The sequence below is a fragment of the Puntigrus tetrazona genome, chromosome 25 (assembly GCF_018831695.1).
Source record: "Puntigrus tetrazona isolate hp1 chromosome 25, ASM1883169v1, whole genome shotgun sequence".
In the NCBI taxonomy this organism is placed as follows: Eukaryota; Metazoa; Chordata; class Actinopteri; order Cypriniformes; family Cyprinidae; genus Puntigrus; species Puntigrus tetrazona.
The window spans coordinates 8,237,080-8,262,516 of NC_056723.1; the positions used below are offsets into that span (position 1 = coordinate 8,237,080).

The window sequence follows — 25,437 nt, forward strand, 5'->3', positions numbered from 1 at the left end:
GGGTTAATATCATTCAAATGTTCTTTTAAAATAAAACAGTAACTAATAAATGACTCAAAAATTCATTATAAGAACGTTTTAGATTTTTTTTTTTTAAATCGTAGCTTATTTTTTAAAACAAAAGTCACGTGAAAGATGTCAAATATATAAAAATCCCTCTATATCAGCAACTTCTTGACTCCCCATTCTCCCCAAAGCTTTAAATCAATACCTATAGCTTACTTTGAGCTCATTTCGGGACATTCAGGAAGCCGAACAGTTTTAAATAATATGTTCTTTTTTTGTACGCCGTCAACATGAGCATCCTTTAAACTTCGTCGGGATATATCTATGAGAGTTTCCAAACAAATCGCTCATATGATAGCCAGTCCAAAAAGACACGGCAGAACATCACACCCCTCTTAAATAAACTTAAAAATCGGTCTAATTCTAATGCCTGTCTGTGGTTCACGCCTCTTTATTCTAACCTGACCATGCTGCTTTTTTCGCGGAATAATGACGTCACATAAACGCAGCTCTTTATGGGCTAAGCAGCTCGTGCTATTTCCCGGATGCCTGCAATTAACGCGATATCCGTGAAAGACACGCCCGAAGAAAGTTTGCCAGAATCTCCAAATATCACAGCTGATTTTACATTTAAGTTTATCACACATTACACTGTGTGTTTTCTTACACTGGACCTCACATATCTTAAGTTTTAGGTTACCATAAATCAAGGAAGTCTTTCTGTGTGGCCATTATCAGACAACTAGACAAAGCAAAATAAGTTAAATATTAAATTAAATATGTATCTCTGATTACATAAAAGAAACACAGGCTAATATTCATTTAAACACAGAAATCTCACAGTTGTATGAAACAAGCATCCTATAATAGGATGTAATAAAAAACTAATGTTAAGATACAGATATTCAGTTAAACCCAGACATTATTCTTAAGCATTACAGCAATTATCTACTGCACTGAAAACACACTTCCTTTATGTGAAACCATTGCTGCAAAAAAGAAAAAAAAAAAGAAAAAAGCCACAATTACTAAGAAACGATTCTAATATAGGCTACTAGAATTTTTTTTTTCTTGCTCGCAAAACTAAAGAAATCGATTTTAAAAATTAATGTACAAGCCACAACTAAATTATAACATTTTCATAAAATATATTTTATGATATTAACATTTGTATCATTTTTATAATCTTTCTGTAAACACGTTTATTATCATCAGACATTAATTAAACAATCTTTGTGCTAAATAATGTTGCAAATATAATCATGCGATTTAATCTACAAAAATATTCTGCACCTTTAGTTAATCCGGTTTTATTTTATTTTACTTGCAATTACAAATATTATTTGCGTTTCTAATGTATTGTTTAATTCTGCTTAACTGAACAATTAAACAAGAACATTTTAAGGTTCATCATCATAAATCACAATTTTTGTATATTATTAAATTACTATAAATATGTTCAAATTTCCAATTTCTCTGAACAAAATACATTGTTTTCCTTGAAAATCATATATTTTGGATTAAACAGGTGAGACCTGAACGGGCTTGTGTGCATTTTTAACAAAAACATTAAGCAGCAAATGTGTTTACTATTAACAACTACAACAACAAAATTTTTACTTAAATTCTTGGTTAAGAGGCACAGTAAGAGAATAACTAAATAACAGATTTTTCACAGTTATAATGTTGTGGTTGAGCAACTGCAGATGTCCTTACTGAATAAAAACAAGAGCACTTAGCCATCACAAAATATTTGATATGCTTCATTAATTGACATAGTTTACAAATTTTTGTAAATGGCAACTACTAGCTGTTGACAAATTGCTCCATCTTTCTTTGTAGAAAATTAGAGTTTCCACAGAAATGAACATAAACACTAAATAAATAATAAATAAATAAATAATATATTTTTTAATTTAAATCACTCTATTAAATTATCAACACATTGTTAATTTATCTTACCTCAGTATGTCCAACCTATAAAATCTGTTTTCAGATTAATCCAAATATAATTTAATTTAAAAAAGGCTATTATTTATTTCATGGTTTTAAAAGTTTGAGGGGCAGGGGGTTGGGGGGGATGTGTAAAGAGATATGTGTAAATATGGAATAAAATAGTTTCTCTACATGACTTTTTACTGCTATTAATTTGACCTGATCTGTAAAATGTTTTATACAGTAAATATCTCATTATTTTAATTGAAATGAACAAAGTCTTATTGCTGACTGGAAACCTAATAAAGGTAGTGTCCAAGGGCTAATAACATTTTGAGAGACGCGGAGAAATTGTTAACACACTGGTGAAGACGCTGTAACACTGCTTCTTAGTTTTATCTTATTTATTAGCACAAACCCACAACAGGTGCAACAGACCTTAGGAAATAACTGTATAGAACGGCAGTCACAAAATAGCTTCAGGCATATCTCCTATTAGAAAAAAAAGAGAAAGACTTTCTTTGCTTCACTTAAAAAAGAAAAGAAAAAAAAATTACTGGAGGAATCTTTGTTATTTTTACCCCATAATCATTTGAGACATCAAAAGCCAACCTGGACAATGTGATGACAGACATTTTCTTCAGACATAGTCTGTCTGGTCTAAATTGACAATGTAGATCCCTGTCAAAAGCCCCCTGCCAGCATTACAGCAATCATCCTGCCGACCCCAGAATCCTCATATAAACATCATAGACAACCGTCTCACGCTGCGCAAAGACCCTTCTCCCCATAAGTGCATGCAAATATTATTGTTTCCGAGATACCTCTTACAGGTACTGTCTTTTCTTTAACACACCAGCACATTTTAATTTGGACAGCACAGCTACTGCTGTCTTCCTCTCCTCTGTGCCTCTCATATCACAAGCCCTTGAGTTTGTCACTCACGCAACAGCTGCTAGCTGATACTTTACTATTCCAGTGCCCATTTTTCCCTCTCTCTCCGAGCAAAGAACCCACACAGAGAAACAAAAGCCTTGTTGGAGAATGCAAGGACATTTCGGGGGCAGGTTATGTCCCTCAAGAATTCGTCAGCACAAAAAATGCCATCCAAACTTTGCACGGCTGACTCTTCCATTACTGGGAAAACATCCTGAGAAGTTCCACCTGGGAGCAAAGCATGCTTCAGCTTTGTCAACAATGTAGCAGTCGAGATCAAATGCGCTTTGAGCAGAAACACTGCTTGTTCTCTCCTCTATCTTGAAACCAACTTGAAACTGTATTCACTTGTCTTTTGCACTGAATCTTGTTGCTTTTTCTATCAGCTGAAAACCACCTGCAGCAGACTAGTGCGCTAAATGAGCTAAATGTGAGCTTCGCAGTTCTGTTTTAATCGTGTCGTGTTCTCCTGCAATCCCACACTCACACCTGCACTGAATGCACGAGGTACGGCATCTTGAGATGGGTTTGCACCTCGGTTGCCCTAGTCACCTAGTTGTGTTCTTGGATAAGGACCTGTGGGTCCCTGGCAAAATCAGGTGGGTTTAAAGCATAGATGTGAGAGAGATCATCTGCAAATTCTCACGTTCAACATACTTCAGGTGTCACCTCATTTACGGTTTTCAGATATAGTGCCAACCATATATAGCCTAAAAACACTTCTGAATTTACTTTCATATCCCTCACTTGAATGAGAGGGATATAAAAGTAAAAAATGTTACACATTCATCTTAAAGGATAATTCTTCCAAAAATTACAGTTCTGTCATCATTTGCTCATTCTCATGTCCTTCCAAACCGGACTGACTTTCTATCTTCTGTGTAACGCAAAGAATATATTCTGAAGACTGTGCTGTTCGCTCTTTTCTGATACAATTACATTGAATTGGGAGTGAACATTTTCAAATAAAAAAATGACAAAAAAAACATGGTAAAAGTTGTCGATATACTCATGTTGCATGTACAAAGTGTTCCTGAGTTTTTTCAGAATTTTTTGTTTGTTTTTTTACTTTTTTCATCAAAGAGATTGTTCACAGTTATTTCATTAATTACCCTTAAATCGTTCCAAACACAAAAGACCTCAGAAAACAAAATGAGATTTTTTCATGAAATCCGTGAGCTTCCTGACCCTGCATTGACAGCAATGCAACTGATGTTGAAGGTTCAGAAAGGTAGTAAAAAAGTAATTTTATGAAGCTACAGGAATATTTTCAGTAAATCCAGTAAATAGCTCTAAAACGTTGGTTCACTACCATGTTACATTGATACAGTCACATCTTGCATATCTCATGAGTGTCGTTAAAGGTTAAGAGCATGTTGGAAATATACCCTACACCAAGCCCAACCCTAAGCTACCCGATTATGTTAACAAATGCAAAAGTGATGCAGCTGTGCTATTTTAACTTTCTTATGCAGATCTGAGCTGTTTTGTTGAACCGTAGGTTTGTACCAGAGCTCTAAGTGAATCATTGTATAATGTTAGCTACTGAGCAAACCTTCTTAATTTAGAAAACGCAAGCATATGATGTTGGATGTGTGATGCATTTACTGCCTCTAGTGTTCATTTCAACTGGAAACTGCAGAAATTCGTGTGATAGAACTTTTTCTGTGTTTTGCAGAAATGTAGATAGAGGCACATATTACCAATTAACTTATGTTGAAATGATCTTAAATTGTGTTCCGAAGATGAACGAAGGTTAACTAATAAGTGATGTAGCAGTGTCCAACTGGAGAAAATATTTTTTATTTGTTTGATTCGTTTTCAAATGTTTGAGTTGAAGTTAACGAAATAATTTGGTTGTAACTGTTTATCGGTGAATAATGACTTCAATTTAAATCAGTTTTTCAATAAGAACCTTTATATGATTTTAGAAGACTTGTAATGCACACATTATATGAACTAAAAGTGACTCTTTGTTTTATGAAGGGGAGAAAAAAAACAGATTTGGACTGACATGAGTGGGAGTAAATGAATTTTCTTTTTTGGGTGTACTACTCCTTTAGTACAACTAAAGGATCTTAAAGGTTCAGTGATAGGCCCCCCATTCAGGCCTCTAGCCCTCCAGCAAGGGGCATTACAAATCAAACAGTCCTCCATCACGATTACCCTACCACACATGATTTCACAGTATAGCCCCGCTCTCGAGTCAGGCTTCAATAATCTGATCCTTTTGGGAAATTCTAGTGTCGGGTGTAATTTACGATCCGTATCTTTCAAGTTCCCCCTGCCCCGCTGCTGGCGTCAAACCCCGGGAGCCACCGTGTGTGTGTTAGCAACATGTGTCGCTTGCTATCTCGCTCGCTGAGGCACACAAAGGTAAAGGGAAGCTTAACATCCTGGGAAAATCTCAAACAGAGTGAAATTACCTTGATCCAAAGATTCCTGCCGCATACCAGCTCGATGAACCCATAACACACCACAGTAGAACAGCTGAGAGAGATAAAGCGCAGTACAGAGCACGACAGAGTAGAATAAAAGAATCAAATACCGATACAAATATAAAGATGTCCATAAACAGGTTTTCGAGTATCGTAAAAACCATATTCTTGACCAGATCCACCAAAACAGGAGCCATGAAGAGAATCGATCAATGTGTGACGTCAATGGTGATTCAGGCACACTTCCCCACAGGACAGACCCATGATTCTGTTTGGGTTTATTTAAGAAGGGTGGAGGTTGTTTTGGCTGGGATGCTATTGTGTGAACTTAATACTTGGGGGAAATTTTCAGGGATTTGTGGAATTGCACCTTTTAAATGTCAGACACAATATTGTTGGATGTTGCATTATTTTGGTTGGGTGAGTCTGAATCTCTTGGGTTTTAATTCTGCATTCTCTAGGTTTTATAATACTGGTTGTTCACACCTTGTTAACCTACAATGAACTAGAGTTGTCGTCACACTTCCTAGGTAAACAGAACACTTTATGATTCTCTACCTCCACTCCCTAAAAACAAAGATAAATCTGGACCAATGAAGGTGTTATCATTCTTAGAAATGATTCTGTGTAAGGAGAGAAACTAATATAATTAGAGATCATGTTTAGAGTGACCTTGATCAATGAAAAGAGAATGTGCATGTCAGAAAACTTAAAGGGCTGTAGCACTGCGATGTTGTTACAGCAATGTTACGGTACTTTAAATAAATATTTTTTATTTTTGTATTCTTTCCATACAATAAGTATTCTTGTAGCTTCATAACATTACAGTTGAACCACTGATGGCAGATAAAGCATTTAGACGTCTTTCATACTTTTCTGGACCTTGACCGTGATAAATGTTTGGCAGTCAATGGAACAGTCACAAGCCTCCTGGTTTTCATCAAAAATATCTTACAATGTGTTCCGAAGAACGACATTATATTTTGCGCCCTATACATGTACCCATTAGCTATTAACACTTTTTTTTAAAATTCACCTATAAAATTAAAATCTTACAATATCTGTACATAAATGTATTACCTACCAAGCACTGATGCTTATATTTATAATTTTATTTAAAATGCATTCCAATAACAGATGATCATGCACTGGCTTAGGAGTGGAAAAAATTTAAAATGCATTTTTTTTAAATAAGCATTTACGAACATTCTTGACATTCTTTGCATAACAGTGCTAACAAGGAAATGTACTCCATAGAAAAGTTATTGAGAGCAAATATGAATTTTAATTGATTACTGTTTAAATAAAAGACAGGGTATGTTTCCTTAAGTTGCCATGCAACTTGACAAAACATATCAAAGCTCTGAGTCACTACATTTGCTGCGGCCTATTCACTTATCTGAATAATGCATTGATAAAATTAAATCTATTTAATCAGACCATGGCAGTCAAACATTCATGAGGCAACAGTCCGCAAAGAAACATTTAAAAGCGACAGCACACTTGTGGTCATAAGCTAAATTTTAGAAATGTGGCATGATAGATTGCTCTACACTGAGAAGAAAATGAAAATGGTAAAACAAACTGAGAGCGAGGCAAACTAGGTTTTCAAGTCATTTAGAGAAAAGCAGTTTCTCTAGCTGAATGCACCTGTTTGCTGAGTGCCACTTTGTAAAAAATTATCAGCTCTATCATAACCTCAACATCTTGCTCAGCTCTTGCATGACAAAATATATTCTTACATATTTTCCCATAATAGTGAGAATCGTGTGCTTAAAATGAGTACAACACACAGACATAAACACACAACTGCCTGAAAGCCACTTTATCAGATCTGAGTGGTTCTATTCTGGCTTTTAACTGTTTGTTGTGTTTGGAGAAATTCCAAGCCATTTTAGATATTTATCAAATGATACCTCTATTCAAAGGGATTCGGTACTGAATTTCCCTTTTCCGTTTCCTGAAAACATTCCCTACGTGTTGCCGAAAGCAGACGCAGATGTAGAGTTTGTTCTGCATGGGATGCTCACACCTGCTGAAACTTCACGAAACTGACACTTCATAACTGAAATAATAAACAATAAGTTTTCACCTCAACCAATACAAGAACCCAAACAAAATATGTATTTTGTAACTTTAAGAGTTCCTGATTTGAGGTGACGAAGCAAGAGTTGAACAAAGTTTACTTTATGCAAATAAGCAGCAACATAATGCATCGATTACCAGTAAGCATGCATACTGTGATCCAACTCCTAACAGTAGTAGAAAGTAGAAATGTCCACTAGCAAACAATAACATAGCAATGCGATAAAGTCCATTAATACACCAGGTCCCACTTTATATTAAAGGAATAGTTCACCAAAAAATTCAAATTGCCCCATAATTTACTCCCAAGTCATCCTTGGCGTTTATAACTTTCTTCTTTATATGTGATTTATGGAGCTTCAAAATAGCAGTCCACCACCATTACCAAACTTGGAAGAGGCAGGATACATTTTTTAAAAAACATTTTTGTTTTTTTGTACACCTAGGATAGCTTGTGGATGAGTAAATTATGGGGTAATTTTCATTTTTGAGCAAACTATTCCTTAAGTGGCCCTAAGACTTGTGTACCTACATAGTAATTAGATGTGTACATAGTATGTAACCACAGTGTAAGTACACATTGGTACATAGTATCTACAGATGTAATGTTTGTTTAACTACACACATGTAACAACGCACTGAATGGTATGTGTAAGTACATTGGTGTAACAGGACTAATAGCACTTTTTGGTAAAGAAAGTTTTACATTTTATATTAAGTAGACAATTCCTACGGATTTACCATTGTATTTACTCTGATGTTACAAAGCAGTGGCCAGGAAGTTAGGCTTTACATATAAATTGTGGTGTCCAAAATGCTACACTTTATATTAAGTGGACAGTTCCTGTGGCGTAAGTACACTGGTATTACAGTGGTGCACTAATTCCACCAACTCCAGATCCAACTTTACATACCCCTAAACCTCCTCGTTTCCACCCACTGGATCTAATTTCCACCCCTTAACCTGCTCGTCTATACCCTCCGGATCAAATTGTTCCAGTTACTCTCATACATATTGTTGTTACAAAATGTAGTCATATATGTCCTGTTACACATTTTTATTTACATAAACCATTCTGAGGTCTGTTACATGTGTGTAGTTACAGAAATATTACAGTTCTAGATACTATGTACCAATGTGCACTTCCACTGTGGTTATATGCTATGTAAACATCTAGTTACTATGTAAATAAACAGGTATTAGGTCAACTTATTAAAAAGTGCGACCCATATTTCATGTATCATTTCATATACTTTGATCGAATCATTCCTATAATTAGAAACATTAATGCTGGTTTTCAAGTCATATATTAGCATGCAAAAATCATGTATGTAAAATGTAATATTGGAAATAATAAAAATTGCTTCATAGTCTCAAAAAACATATTGATGCCTGTGTTTAATTCACCGTTTCTTTGCACAGGACTCATTCTTAACTTTCTGCCCTTCTCCTGTCTACATTTAGGGTAGAGAAAGCCATTCATGATCCATTACCTCTGGAATTCCTCCACATAGTTGAGAAGCCAGTCCACATCACAGGCCGGCACTCACCTTTCAATCACTCCTCTGCCCTAATCACGTTAGCTCATTCATAATCGCATTGCAATTACTGACAGGAGTGTGACCCTTGCTTTCCGCACTCCCAATCTAATACATGTGTTTCACCAAAGACAGAGGGTTGCTTTGTGTCGGAGAAACAGGGAGACGAGAGGGGAAAAGGAAAGAAAACAACACTGACATGCTGTGTCATGCGAAGGCTATAAAAAGGGATGCAGCCTTTTTCCTGAATCATTCCGGACAGGAGAGCACTATTTTTAGCAGGGGGGATTGTAAACAGTGGCAATGGCTAGAACCAGATCAGAAATCTTCACCCCAACAAGGGTTTCAGGGGTCCGAATGCCTCATCTTCCCCCTTCCTTTCTCTCTTTTTCTTCCTTTTCCCCCTACCCCCTTCATCCCTCTGTCTGTCTCTCCATGAAGGTAATCTCCATTACCCTCCCTCCATGCTGATTCAGAATTCAGAACTGTCCACTTCAATCTGGGGGTGTGAATGGTAAGAAGCCATTCATTGAGGGAAGAGAAACTCTGCTGGGGATGTGGAATGGAAATGCCTTGCTCCCCCCGCTAATTTCTCTAGGGCTGCACTTCCACTCTCTGGTGCTTCCCAGCATGTCAAGGGTCAGCCCCCACCAGACCTCCTGACTGATGGGTCAACCCCCCTGACTTCCCCAGAAGCTCTCCATGAGAATGCCAGAAAGGGAGAATGGACAACAAGCTTCTAATGAACTGGGGAGGGACCAATCTGGAACCCAGTGCTTGGGCCATAAAAGATGGCTCGGAGAGACCAAAAGACCTTTCAAAGTGACGGCTCCTTCCACACTGCTTAGCTTGAGTGGTTCAGGAAGTTTGCTGACAGTGAATAGAAGCAGTTATGAACAGACGAGCCATGGAGAAAGGCACTGCGGTGACGGCAGTAAAGCTACCTCTGAATTCCTACGCAGGGCCTGGGAGCATGGGAATGCATTACGGCTACAGCAGTCATGCCACCAGAGCCTGAATCAGTTGCCCTTAGTCAAGCCTTCATGTGCACAATAGTAGGATTGAGTCTGGGGTCCATAAACGAGGTCAGAGGGAGGAAATAGTTAGTTCTAGAAAACAGCGCGGTTCTTTAAACTCCTGTCACATGCTCCATCAAAACCATCATCTAGGTAATGTTGTTACATGTATCCAATTAGTGAAATTGAGATGGAGAAAGTTACATCGCTGACCTGACCCTGTGAGAAGCACAGACAGACAAACAAGCCTTCAAAAATACCTTTTGTGATGAAAGTCTACTAGACTCAACTGACTTGCATTGTGTGGACAAAACAACAATGTAAACATCTTCTTTAGTGTTTTCCGGAAGAAAGTGACACAGGTATGGAGCAATGTGTTTGGATGAAGCATCCATTCAAAAACCCAAAGAAACCAACGATAAACCGCATCTTAGAATGCCATCAAAAGAGCAATGTTGGTGGTAGCAGCAAGCATGTAGACCATCTTCATTGCCAAGCCGTAATTATACCCAATAATACCTTTAACACAAGCAGGCTGTTGTTGCTGTCTCTCAGGGTGTGAGGTCAAGCATTTCCTGTGTCTATGAATGGTCGCCATCATTGGAATTGTCATGCTGTGGCTGCTGCCCTCCCCTCCTTCATTCATTGAAGAGTCATATAAAGTTCGGCATCTCTTTCCCCTCCCTTCTTCGCGCTTTAATAGACCCACGCTTGCGTTTACAGTATACACCATTCACTGAACCTTGAGAGGAGCTTCAAAACAGAAATTAAAGTGCAAAATCATGAACAGTTCTTAGCTTGACCACAAAATTTACCTCAACAGTGGCATTGTTGTGTTTTGGACCCCACTGGCTTTGATTGTATGGACTTATCTTTGAGTTGAGGTTGAGTAAAAGAAAAAAAAAAATTCTGAAGTTTTCCTATCCACTTCGTGAATGTGAGTGACTAGTTTAAACTGTGATGCCAGGCATGGTGGGCTGGGGGAGTGTGAATCAGTAGTGTACCAACAGGTTTGGCTTCCACACCCTGTAGGAAAATAAATACACCATAATGACTGCTTATTAAAACATGAAACGTGGGTATGACTGAAAGTGTGCATTCCATAGGAAATCCATAACAAGCAAATACATGTTCTCTCATCAGCCATGACATTTCAAACACACAGGGGAGAGATTAACTACATATTTACAGTAGGTCAGCGACCGCAGTGAAAGATGGCAGAGTAAAAATGTCACTCGGAGCAAATTAACAGATTGTCATCTTCCTCGCAGGCCTTTGAGAAACTATAACCAGGATATGATTAATTGAAAAGCATAATGTTGTTAAGGAAGAACCACAAAGAGATGATGAAGAGGGACTAAAAGAAAAAAATAGATCATACATATCACAATGGCAAACATATCTGAGATGCTGAGATGTTAAACATTTTCCTGATAACATCAAATGTAAAAAATGTAAAACGTAATTTGAAAGAATTCCACCAATGGGAAACTCTAAGACAGCAGTGTTCATCTTTCTTTTAGGAAAGAAGAAAAGGCTTGTTAGCCCCCCTTGATAGCCCCCCCACACATGCCCACCCACTCGCTGCTCTCAGACTCCTGTCCTGGGCCCTGCAGTCTGCTGCGATATAGATTAGGTTTCAGCTCTGAACTTGCACTAGCGTTGCCAGAATGACAGGGGTGGAAATTTTCGAAGAAAAGAAAGGACAAGAGGTAGAAAAAAAGAACAGGAAGAAAAGGGTGTTTTAAATGCTGAGTAGAGGAGTTTGGTTATTATTGGAAAAAATCTAAGAGGTCATTCATGAGCCTGAGCCAAGCTATGAGGAAACTGCTCTCGTGTCTCAAACAGTTGGGGGATCTGGCCAAGTCCTACTTCAGCTGTTGTTCCAGGCCTTGCATTTATCACAGAGGCATTTCCCCCAGAAATCGAAAGACTCTCAGAGGCCAGGCGAACTGTCCCATGTCCTCTCAACATCCAAACTGCATGAAAAAGGATGCTGTTTGGGGAAAAAGTATAAAGCAAGACAACCAATATGACAACACCTTTGCGGCAAATCTACATCCCGAAGCAGATCATGTGAAAACTTAACTTTGGAGTAGCGCACCCTCAAGCTATTTCACATACTTTTCCCGCCCCGCCCCCTAAAATTCCTCACCTTTAAAAAAAAAAAAAAAAAAAGCTTTCAGAGTGGGGGAGCTCTGTATTTGACATTTGAGGGGGTAATGATTATGAGAACAAAAAAAATGTCTTTCCAGGTTTCTGCCATCTGTCAGTTTTATGGACAGCCAAGAAGGAAATTGGGTCTTTGGGTTGTTTGGCCCGAGAATAATGAGCCACTGAAAATGATTGTTATAGATGACCCCTCAGCGCCGTCCTCATATGGACCAAATCCAGCTGCACTCTGCAAGCTTCAAACAATCAGGGATAAATCAATTGGATGTTATGAGGAGGAGGAGGGAGCCAGGTTGGGAGCAAGGTAATGACATCCGCTGTGCAATGGAATAGAGGTGCTGGGAACGATTTCCTGAGCCGCGTGTCGGCTACAAGGGTTTAAGCTACCTCGGCTGCCTCCACACGATTACCAGGGGTGGTGCTCGGACCCTTTCAGCATGTGACACTTGAGGAGTGTGTATGTTTTGTGCCGAATGAGGGGGGCTGGATGCTCCTCAGACAAAACAGTAGATAACATGGTGGGAAGAAAGAAAGTCTTGTGAGACGCAGTCCACGAAGAGTTAAACATAGCGTGCGCAACAAATTCTTAATTATGCATGATGAAAAAGTTCCATAAATATTCCTTGTCCTTGTCGTGTGTGACATGGTTCAACTATAGTTGCTGTAAAATAATAAAAAATATGATTATGACACACATCACACAATAAAAAAGGGTTGCATTCTCTTAGGAATGATAAGGAACTCTTGAATGCTTGTGCAAGGTGTCAGTTTGTCCTGAAGCACTGATGCAAATCAGTCCCCCGAGGTGTTCCGAAACAGATCAATCTATCCTCGAGAAAAGATTTGCAATAAGTTTGGCATGCACATTCATTCCAAAGCCATATGACACATCTCTTGTGAATCTTCTCATTGAACGAGCATGCTGAATACCATAAGTATGCACTGGAAATTCTATCAACCATGTAAAAGAGGTTTAGCATCATTTAGACTCAATTAGCATCATGTACTTGATGCTAGCTGTAAATACAAGTACTGTCCGACACTATTTATAGCTACTGTGATGTTCTGCTGTATGTCATAACACTTGTGACAGCAGATGTTGCTGAATGAAAGTGAAAGCTCAGGGCCAGAGTCTTAAGCGACATCTGTGAGCCCTCCTGCTACATCATACTAACACAGAGGCCCTTTGCCCTCGGACAGGAAGTGCAGGCTGCAGCCGCTGCATTGCCAGGATTTCTCACAGCAGCCTGAGTTATGATGTGCCACCATCATCTGCCGCGTCCCAACAGCTGCCAGGACAGTTGTTGAGCAGTGGCGTTAACGCAATTAAAATGGCCGGTAAGGCTCACTTTTCTTTGAGAGAGTCTGTGTGCAGGTTTTGGCAAACCAGTTTTGATGTTTGCGATGTGATATATTTACCCACACAATAGCATTAATGACAACAGGAATAATGTGAAGATTAGGCAATTGGAGAGCTCTGCATCTGCCAAAGTCTTTTAGAGTACAGTAGAAAAGACCTTCACCCATTCCGGCCTCATTTCTCCTATCCAGCAGAAACTGGGGACAGAAGGAAAAGAGAGAAGGGGAGGTGGGTTGTGGAGGGGGCTGCTTAGCACAAAGACGAAGCCTGGATTAAGTCATGAGCAGCAAACGACATAGGTTGGATTTTTAGCGGGTGAGATCACATCCTCTTTCCTCAGTGGCTGAGAGACTCATCCTCGATCGGACAGCCGAGTGTTCGGCATGCCAAACGGGACATCCATTATTGGGACAGCGGCATGCGGTCGCACACACACACATTAGCATGTGCATGCATGCTTTAAAGTTAACAGATTTGAATGCAAATTATCATGCAAACATATACAGTACCACCTCACACGCAACAAAGTGGCAATTAATGGGAAGCTGCATGCAGACGTACTGTACAGCCATCAGTCAAATATACAACACATGCGCGCCTGAGCAGTCAGCACAAAGGGACAAGCAAGCAGAGTGTGTCTGAGCATGTGTGCGGGTAAGTAGCATGGGAGGGCCGCAGGGTTACATAACTGTGCTACAGCGGGGCCCCCTTGTTCTCTTCCATATGGGGGCACCAAAGGTTTTGCGAGACCCTTGTGTGGAAGGAGCTTGCATGAGCGTTCATTACAGCACTGGGAGAGACTATACATTTGATGTAAAACCAGATGGCATATTTGTAGTCAGGTTTGGGTCTTTGAAAACCCACATCGAGCTTCCAAAACTGAGTAGAAAGTAGATCAGTTTGGTGCTCAAATTGATAAATGGAGGTGCTCGTTAACACCACGCGATGCACCAGGCCCTCCCTGCTGATGTCGGAACTAACCTTGACCCTCCAACAGAGGGGTGACGAGAATACGATGCTTGAGATGGAGCACAGATGGAGATATTCTCTGCTTACAGTATTGACGCTACTATAAGGAAATCCAAGACAAGGAGAGAGGGAAAGAGAGAGGAGAAGAAGAAAAAACGACCTCGGTGTGTTGTGGGAATTTTCCTCCCTTCCTAAAATATTTCCTGTATGTCTTCAGCCGGGTTGCCTGTTTTTACCCCCAATTCTTTCCCTCCGCAGACTGCCTTTCACTTTGGGGGGCCCTCAGACCCCCTCAGCCGAGTGGGGAGCTTTCAGGGTACCCTGATGGATGCTAATGGGGGACTCTTTCAGATCATTTTACAGCGCCGGGCTTTGATCTGCCGGCTGGCTTGCTCTCCACAGGCTGGATATCCAGAGAACATGCAAATCCCCTCCTCCCTCCCCTCCACACACACACAAAAACACCTGTGAAAAAACTCCAAGAGCACGAGGGAAGAAAAGAAGAGCCGAGAAGAGTTCACAGACAAGAAAGAAAAGAATGAGAATGCGACTCAGAAAAGACAAAGAAAAGAGCAGAGGGAGAGTATGTCAAAAAGGCAGGGACTGAGAAAGAAATAGAAAGAGAGAGAGAGAGAGAAAGACGCTTTAGGGGGGGAGGGTGGTGGTCAGGGCCTGAGGCGGATGTGTCTGCGCTGTTGAGAATTAGGAAGGAAGAACTGGAAAAGAAAGTCCGGTGAGGGAACCTCGTCAGTAGCACGCAGCAGCCACACTTTGAATGGTGGTTAAGTGTGGGGACAGCTGGAGGCAGTTGATTGGCTAAGAGGCTATGGAACTCGTGCTTCCTGTGGCCAGCTGCTATACCCATGGCCCCAAGTGACAAGGGTTATAATTGATTACTATCTGGCAGTTCAGCAGAGTGTATAGAGTGCACAGAGCCGCTCAAGTACAGTACAGCTGGCTACACAGTAAAATGAAAGAGCAGTTTTTTTCCTTACTCTCTCTCAATCTTTTTCCTTTAGGCCACTGCAGGCATGGCACAGCACGTGGTCTGACATCGTCTAGCTTCCTACATTTGCCTTTCGCCTTCAGAAACCCATTGTGCATCCATCTTGAGATGAAAATAGACTGCATGTGAAAGTGGAGCCCGAAAAGTACCTGACTTCAAAGCTATACATTTAGGTGCATGGATTGCTTGCAGACGTTGCACGGCAAACCAGAGCCATTCATCCGCGTTGCTGGAGACCTTCCTGTGAGCTCAAACCTGTGAGCTCTATATTGTGAGAAAAGACATAAAGGGCTCTTGTACACCGGTGCCCAGCTCAAGTCCTAATTTGCTTTATTAGTTTCATTGCTTTATTAGATTCTGTGCAAAGGGGAAGAGGGAGAAGAAATTATATAAGTTTCTGTAATAAGAAGGATATTTTTGTAGCCTTTTGGAAGTAAAAAGCTGAGCCTGATCAAAGCCTCCTGGAAGACTGGCGTCGGACTGAGCTCCCTTGCTTTGAGAAGGGAAGATAAGTCCTTTCTGTGGCTCTTAACCTTTCCTCCTCCTCCTCTCCTCCCCTTTTAGGTTTCTGTCTATGATGTCATGTTTTAGGGTTCTTTAAAGGAAGGAAGGATGAAGGCTTCTCTCTTCAGCACCTCTTTGTACTAATGGAAAGCCCTCCTCAGGACACATCCGCCCCTATGGCCTCACGGCATCCAGGGGGCAGGAAACCGCTCCGGCCAGATGAAAAAGAGGAAGTGTGAGAGGAGAATCCTTGCTGGACCCGATCCACTCCGATGGAGCCTTCTCACTGTAGCGGAGCCTGAATGGAGATGGGGGACGAACTCTGGAACCTGTCCATTAAATGCAGCACCCGTTGTGTTACAGACTTGTTTTTTGTGCACAGAGCTTAGGTGATTTCTTCGGTTCTAGCCTTATTACCAGAAACAGAATGAGCAATTTGACAATGCACATAGCTAAAAGGTGCATGTGGTGTGACTTTGTGCGTCTCTTTATGACTACGGGTAACAGGATGGAGAGTTTTTACCTCAGTGGAAACAATTTTGACTCATCTTTTTGAAACTGTGCAACGAGTACAGAGTTTCACACCCTTAAATCAAATTTCTCACTTGCTTTCACTTACAAAGTAACATCAATTAACAATGTCAAGGATTTCAAATAAATTGTGGACATTTACGTGATTCACGTTTACATTGCAATGAGTGAGGAGACAAAGTTCAAAGTTTGTCATGGAACTGATCATTATATTTTGGATTTTGGCAACAGTACAAAAAGAGCAACATTGAAACATTCTCACTGTATAAATATATAATCAAATGCCACACACACACACACACATATATATATATATATATATATATATATATATATATATATATATATATATATATATATACTACACACCACACCACACATACATTATTTGTGCATAAATACATACATTTGTAATACGCAGCAATCAGGTACAACTACACGGCCTAATGAATATTAATTACGGGACACCAAATAATCAATATTCTGTAGCCAAACTGATTCAAATGGCATATTTAGGAACCTTAGAGCAAAAAGAAAAAGAAAGGGAAAAAAGTCATCCTCGTCATCATTGGATTTGTTTAGTTTTCGTTTTTTCCTTCCTAAATCCCTTGCTCCATTTCCAAATAGTCTTGACTTAGTACAGTGTGAACGGGCTGGAAAAAGGCCTTTCCTGGAAGAAAGCGGGGAGACGTAGAGAAGAAAGCCTGATGATGACTACAGCATAAGCAGAAGCATCAAGACAGCCTCCGCCTCGGCTTTGGGCCCAGACTCCCAGATGTGTGTCATCCTCTGGCTCCAACTGCAGCTGAAGGTAATTTTGCTGGAGAAGAACCAGGGAGGGAACACCCCACTAAAGTTGAGCCCCACAGACATAGCAGACAGAGCAAAACTCCCTCCTTTCCTCAAAGACACTGTTGTCATAGACAGGGACACTTCGTACCACCAGAGGGAGAGGCACATGGATGGAATGGGAGCGATGGATGATGTGATGACAACTACGATCTCTCTTCAGACACCGACTCCTGTTCCCACACTACTATGGAAAGCAAGACCATTACTAACTTCCCCAAACAATTTTGCAACATTTTAAAGTCTTTTAAAGACTTTTAAAGATCTGCTGCTGTTTTAAAATGTGACATACCAATGATGAAAGCAATAAGGGCTTTTTACATGCAGTTTTGCATCATGCTCTGCTGTATAGTTAGTGCATTGTTGTTTTGGTTTGTCTACGATTTTTCTTGTAGCTGATAAGTTATGGGCCTCCTCTTGTGTCTGCTCTTAAGAGGCACCTAAAAATACCCAGTGAGGTAATGAGAAAGCCTCTGCACTATTTACATTTTGGCGAGTTAGGCTTTCAGAACAGACTCTGCTGAGTGAGGTGAATCTGTGAGGTGACTGAGAAAGAAAAATTGTTAAATGCTCTACACAGAACTCTACATAGATGGCTGGGGGTGAGATTAAAGGTACAGGCATTAAGAAATGGAGAAGAGGACAAGGCAGAGCAGTCATACGGTGAAACAGGAAAGGAGAGAGAGAGCGAGAGAGGAAGGTGCGCAAGACAGGAAGACAGAGACAAACACGAGAGACAGAGGTCAAAAGAGACAGAGAGGATGAGAAAGACCATAGCCCTGTCTGAACACTGAAAATATCCTCTTTCCTCTTCTGTTCTCCTTCATAAGTGCTAATATGCGTGAGGGCTGGAAAACAGAAAGCAAGATGGCGGCTGCTCAGCCTTTACCAGTGCATTCCAAAAATTATTCTCTTAGTCACCCCACAGCTTTATTACAATTTTTTTTGTCTTCCTATGAACTCATATTAGTTAGTTTAGTATCATTATATATATATATATATATATATATATATATATATATATATATATATATATATATATATATATATATATATATATATATATATATAAAATCCAAGCCAATAAAATGCACATATTCATTACAGTTTCTCTGGGATATATTCAATGATATGTCTGCAAATTACTGTATGCAGGTACACATTTTAGCCCACCTCCTCCCCAGTACCACCTATCTAGATCTGATACATGAACTCTTCCTCTCTAGCAGCAGCAGCAACAGCATGTTTCCTTTTCATTTTATGATTTGAGCATTTATCAGAATTGCTTGCAGCAGCAAGTAGTCTGCAATGACCTAACCTATGCAAGTTCTATTTACAGTAATACAATTTTACAAACTATTCCCTGACTTGTCATGACATAAATTATATAAATAATGTATACAATTTATTTGTAAATATGTTTTACATAGGTTATTACTGAAATGATATACAAATACATAAATAACTTTAACTGGTAAATAAAATAGGACATAATAAATATGTTTAATTCATTTTTATACAAAAATACAGTGCTGGTAAGAAACACTGGTCCTCTTTTCATCCGTTTCAGAATCAACTGAAAAGAAAGACATGAAAAATAAAACATGGTAAAGCAGTAATGTCTTTGTGCTAAGTATTTATCAGGTAAGAAATAATGAAAAAGGCAGAAACAAGAAGCAAAGCAATAATCTGGGCAAGAAAGACTGAGATTAAATCATAGGATGATACCAAGTTTACTGTTTGTAGTAGACTAATTCAACTACAGTAAAAAAAAAACCTTATCAGACGGTAGATCGCATAAGCTGTGCTGGTTGCATTTTGTTGCACATAAATATTTGCTCTTTGCTTTGATGCATCAAAAACAGTTTCTGTTGCTTACAATGTCATAAACAACCAACCATAATGAAAACTTCCAGTCACTGTGAACTGCTGTCAGTACAAGCACTACAGAAGAGCATTGACAGGGAAGGACATAAACCAAGAAAAGAGAGAGTGAGGCCAGATGAAAGTAGGCAGGGAGTGATGAACTGACACAGAGCCAGCGGAAAAGGGAGCTGTTAGGGCTTTCAGGTTGCCGTCCCTCCGGACCATGACGTTATCTAAAGATGAGCCTGTGTTTGGTTTCTCATTCCAGCCTAATGGCCAGAGGCTTCTAGATAATGAACAGGATGGACAGACTTCCAAACTTCCCTGGCTGTGCAAATTTATGAATGATTGGGATCACGGCAGAGGCACGTGGAAGGAAGTACCATGTTTGTCCTTGTCTGCTCGTGCTCCTCTCTCTTGTGATAGTGTCATTCAGTTCAGATTCAGATGAGCTCCTAATGTTTTACATACATTGACACAATACACCTTCCAACTGTGGGAATGCCAACAGCAAGCAATATGCTACTGAGCTCAAACAAAGTCAGATAAGGCAAATATCAAACTCTCTGTAGTCTAAACAAAAAAACCAAAAGAAAAAGAACAAGGACCAACTACGCTAAATTAAAATCTACTGCCTATCAGGGCCTGCAAACTATCTTAACTGATTTTCCTCAAAGCTGGAAACAATTTGCAAGGTCTTGGGTGAGTAAAGTAATAGTGTAATACAGGCCTGATTAAGCTATTAAAGAGCCAGAGAGCAGAGTTACATTATGTTTGAATGGAAGGGGCCCGAACACAACAAACCATAGATAAGCAGTTATTCACAAAGCTAGTACTTATACATATACTTTGGCAGATGAGCTTTAACACTGACAGAGTGCAATGCTACCAGAGCAGATGATTCCCTCATTCAAAATCATGTCAATCACTCCCTTTTCCTCCCACCCTAAAAATATGAAAAGAGGAGAAATGTTTGGGTCTTATCTGCAGGAAATAGCGTTTGATGAAAATACACTCCTGGGCCAGAGCTTGAAAGTGATGGCCAGGCCCCTGCACTCATTACAGTGTCCCCCGACGCGCGGCCTGCCCTTGATCCTCGGTCGGACCCGACAAGGAACGCGGAAGGTAGACCGCGGAGGGCCGACGAAGCTGGGTGGCCTTCGCTCTGGGACGTGTTCAACCATCAGTGTGGTATGTCGGTATGTACGCTGGTGACTCCTGTGCCTGTTCAGGGACCATGGGTTTGTCCCCAATGCCGGACAATTGCCACCCTTCGGAGGAACTCATCTTAGGGAGATGTAAGCTAGAGAAGAAATGAAACCTATTCTTTCTGGCCGTACTTCAACGTTCTAGCTAAACAATTAAATGAACAATTATATTAATTTCTGTTCTCCATGTTTGACTTTATGTGAAAAGATAAGAATTTGCATTCTACGTTCCCAGAGTTCATTTCTGGTACAACTATGTACCAGTTAAAGAAATAGTTCAAATTTTGAATTTAATTTAATTTACCATGTAAACTGCAATATCTTTTTTTTCTTCTTTATTTTTTGTTACAGAGTATGACAAAATGTAAATATTTATCGATGTAATAAACCATCACACCAACTCATTAAATTAAATGTTGGATATAGCTTTGCCGTTTTGAAGTCTTTTATAGTGTTAAAATTATGTTTTTCATAATTTCTAAATGTTAAAAATGAGCATATAACTATTTCCTAATTTTAATTCTTTTTTAGATTAATATATATGCTACATTAACAGTAAAATCATTACTAAAATCTCTTTCATTTGTATTCAAATTTATATTTTACCAAACAAAATTACAGATTTAATTTAAATTAAAATGCTAAATCGGGTAAAATTCTTCTCGATAACACATAGAACGTATCAATACTTCAGAGATCGATCTTCCCATTCCTAATTGCTATTTTTTTCCACAACAAGCTCGAGTGTTTCACACAACTGAAGAGTGTCAGACTCGACATGTGATCCTTAATTGATATTCTCGTGAATAGAGTCACGCATACATATGCTGGGGCTTTCCCCGTTGGTAACCATAGAGACCCGATGTCATCAGCCCAGCACATCCCATAGGGCAGAGCTGCCGATCTATTTACGATACTCGAGCGCTTCTCATACTTGTGTATGGGACTCCGATTTGTGGTGCCACACAAAGCCCAGGAACACTTCACCTGAGAAAAAGTCCCCCACTCCCTCGCTTAGGGCGTTGCACCCCGGGACAGACTTGTGGTTAATGCCTGACAATTCCAGAGCAATAGAAACCTGGACTGACACTTCAAAAGCTCAAATCTCAGGTTGCTGTCTTTAACGCATTCAAATGTCACACACCTTCGCTGCTTGCCCATTGTGTGAAAGATACAAGATACTACACGCTCGTGGTTGGGAGATGCGCTTTCCACGCGATCTCTTGTTTGATTCATTGACCAGAAGTTCTCACATGTTCTGCAAGTTTATTGAGAGGACTATTAATACGATAGACACCCTCGGGACCTACGCTGTGTCCTTAATCCACAGAGACTCGAAAAAGGAAGTCATCGATTCTTCCCACCACTCGCTCTGGGAATGAGCAGGCCTGTGCTTTCCCTTTTGCTAAATTATTATTTTAATGTCCGATCATGCCATACCCACGCTAGACTATTTATGTGGTTTGTAGAGAGGACAGCAAGGCCATTGGCAGACTGGACTTCCAGAGGAGTCACTGCCGCCATTTCTTCTCTGGGAAAGCTTACTTTTACTTTGCTTTCTAACTAAAGGGCTAGGATCATCTAAGTATAAAAGCTCAATGGTCTTTCCTATACAATGTTGCAGTAGAGGTGGAAGTTGCAGGTGAAAAGTACCATTACGTCGCATCAAGGAAATAACTCTACTTCTAGTGCTTTTCTAAAATGTCTTACCAAAATTCTCTGAATATAATAAATAAAAAAATTCAAGTCAGTATTATATTCCGATCTATTTATAGCACTGGAAACATTATAGGAAACCAGTTATGGAAATAAAATGCTTTTTTTGTCTCCTAAGCCAGTGTAAATACATTGACTCTCTTTCCCATGATTGTGCTTCCTTTGTAAATAAATAATGAAATGCACATTTACATGGTATATATGCTGATTCAGTGCTCTATTTCTGCTGGGGGAAAACATTCATATAAACAAATTAAAGATACATTATGGATAAACCACGGATTTGAATTAGGACCACTAATTGGTGACCTAATCGAAGGGAAAGTCAAAATCAAGTCAGAAAGAACAAAAACAAATAATTGCTAGACCATGAAGCAGAATACTTAAATAACTTTTACTGTACCTTCTGTCACACTTCAAAGAAATCATACTGTTTTTATTCTGTATTTTTATCTTTTTCATCTTCTAGATACATATCAAGATTAATTGAGATGATGCTTTCATCGTGAAATTAGTAACTAGTGCAATATTAGAAAAGGGGATTTGCAATATGGCTTGATTTGAAAAAGGGGATATTATTTATCTGGATGGATTTTATCATTACAGAGTGGTTGTCACATTTCAGTTCAAACTAAATGTAAAAGTGAATCAGATTATCCCTTTAAGAAACAAACAATGGGGTTTTCATAGCTTATTAATAGATATTTGAAGTCATTTCATTTGGTTAGATTTTTTCAAGAATACATACCTATAAATATATCCATGATCTATGTATGTTTATATATTAGTATTAGAAAGGAAAAACACTGAGAATTTTATTTATTTTTTGCTTTGAAAAGCAACATTTAATCAGATTATGTGATAACCGTTACATATACCACCAATCACAAAACGCCTTTAACAAACTACATATAAATTAGCAGATACACTGGTTTATCCAAAAAAAAATACCAGGATTAGGAGACTTTAGTTTGAATACTGATGAAAGCGAGCTCTGATATAACACCTCTGCTAGTCTGCACTGAAAAACCTGTTCAGTGTAACTCACTGCATCTGAACGAGGTTACCACACAGGAACTGGGTGCACGTGCGTGTGTGTATGTCCACACACTCCAGAAGAATACGGAACAGAGCTGATGGCCAGCGGTGAGGGCCAAGGCATGTTCCCAACTGCTGGATGAAAAGAGATAGTTCCTGTGTCGACACACACATACACAAACAGACACATGCACACAGCTGTTGTGGAGGGTGCTGGCGGTATGCTGAAGCAGAACCTCACGTGTGTGTGTGTGTGTGTGTGTGTGAGAGAGAGAGAGCAGCAGCAGTTGCTCCAGCGATGTGGATGTACTGTGCAGAAGTTCTCCCTCAGTTAGCCGGCTGTGGTGATCTGGTGCAGACGGTGCAACACGCAGGCAGATGTTTCCTTCATTGGGTAGTCGTGCACCACCAAACAAGGTGCTGTAAAATAACATTTGCATGCACAAGCTTATATTTGTTCTCTATATGTTTGTCTTGCATCAAGTTATCAAATCAGCAGTACACAGCCAACCAGACACCCTCATGGGAGTCAATATTGTCCCTTCAAAACTCCACATGTCACTCAACTAATAAAAACTGCAGTGAAAATGACTGATAACAAAGAGTTTCTGATTTGATCAATATGTTTCCATCACATGTTTTCTTTAAGCGCATTTTGAATAAAGATAAAAAATAAATAAATTGCTCGCTTGAGGTGGTTTTTGACTTGTATGAAAAGGGTTTATTGCAAATAATAGAAGATGGCAATGCATATGCCGAACAACGCATTTAGACGCATGAAAAAAATTATGTGATTTTGATTATGGCATGACTTGCAGATCTTGTTGCACAGCATCTGAAACATTTTAACGCACAATCTTGAATACCCGAGCAAGTCGAAGTATTTTTGTGCTTCCGTACAATTACAGGTCACTTCTGTACTCAGTCTGATATAGCAAACCAGCTCCCAGATTATCTCTAACTCTGCACCAGCCGTCCAACCAGCGAACAGAGGGTGGGATGAGAACTGTGACATAGACGCTAAACTCCGAATTTCAGCCTTTTGACAGGTCAGTGTCTCCTTTCTTTTCCTTTCCTTGCAATTAAGTTGCAGCATTTCCAACAGACTCGAAATAAACAAAGAGATGTGTCAAACTGAACTAATCCAAAGTTTAGATACACTTATTGTACCATAGATGCATATATTTACTTCACATAATCTGCAAAAGTCGTTCATGACCATCTTCACTCCGATATTTTGCTCAATGGTTTTGTTTTCACGACCTACAAGAGTTTACAGCAGAAGAATCATCAAGTAGAAGAAAGTAAACGCTTGTCAGTTATGCCCCTCCAGACTCTTGTCTGCAAAGCAAAGCGAAATAGTAGAGTTTGGTATTATCGGGTAAACGTATGCCACCCAACCAATAAAATGACCAATGTAAAGGTTTGACAACCAATGTTTATGATACCTATGTTTTGAAGTAGCGCATCAGAAACATGTAATGGAAATGGCAAATTTCGGAAACAAATATGCAAAAAGGTTTTAAGCTTGCTTGGGGTGGTTTTTTTATTTGTGCGAAAAAGGGTTGATGCAAATTATAGGAGATGCAAATGCGTTTGCAGAATAAAGTCATCCATGTGCATCAAAAAATCTGTTTGTGCTATAGGACTACATAACCTGACTAGCAGATCTTGTTGCGCAACATCTAAAATGTTGTTACAGACGAAGTCTGTCATCAAAGTATTTCTGTATAATTGCCTCCCAGAACAACACAAGCCACCCAAACAATAAAATTAATAATGTAAATGCTTGATAACAATGGGTTTTTGACTTGATTAAAACCTATCTTTTCATAACCCTTTTTAATGTGCATTTTGAAGTATCGAATGAGAAACGTTCAGAATTTTATACAATAATTCACAAAAAATTCTAAATTTGCGGCAAACTAATTATCAGTTTGCTTTACACACTAATGGGAGTTGTTAATTATGAAGTACATTATTCATACTTGAGGTCTTGCGATGGCCACTGCAGGTGGACGTCCTTAAACATGGTGGCAGAAAAACAACCCCTCTTTTAAACAGGATGGCGTAATAATATAGTTTATTACCTGGGTAAATCTTGTGGAACACTTGGAAAATTCAACCAAGAAAAAATGCAGCTGGATCTCAAAATATCCCATATACCGTCATAAACTCTTAAACCCTGTAGGGAAATCATGCCAACCCTATGAAGAACCTGGCGTTTTCTCTAGCGTATTTAATGGAAGAGGAAGTGATACAG

At 39.3% G+C, this 25,437-nt stretch overlaps 1 long non-coding RNA gene across 2 annotated transcripts in view; it reads right to left on the reverse strand.

Annotated features, from left to right (window-relative positions):
* Positions 1-16,703: 16,703 nt before the first annotated feature.
* Positions 16,704-25,437, reverse strand: part of LOC122331220 — a 98,101-nt gene continuing 89,367 nt past the window's right edge. The window contains exon 3 of one of the 2 annotated variants that reach the window (XR_006248142.1): positions 16,704-17,533. This is a non-coding gene — a long non-coding RNA (uncharacterized LOC122331220). Of the gene's footprint in view, positions 17,534-18,451; positions 23,595-25,437 lie in introns of those variants that run through there. The other variant, XR_006248141.1, reaches the window with a different exon arrangement.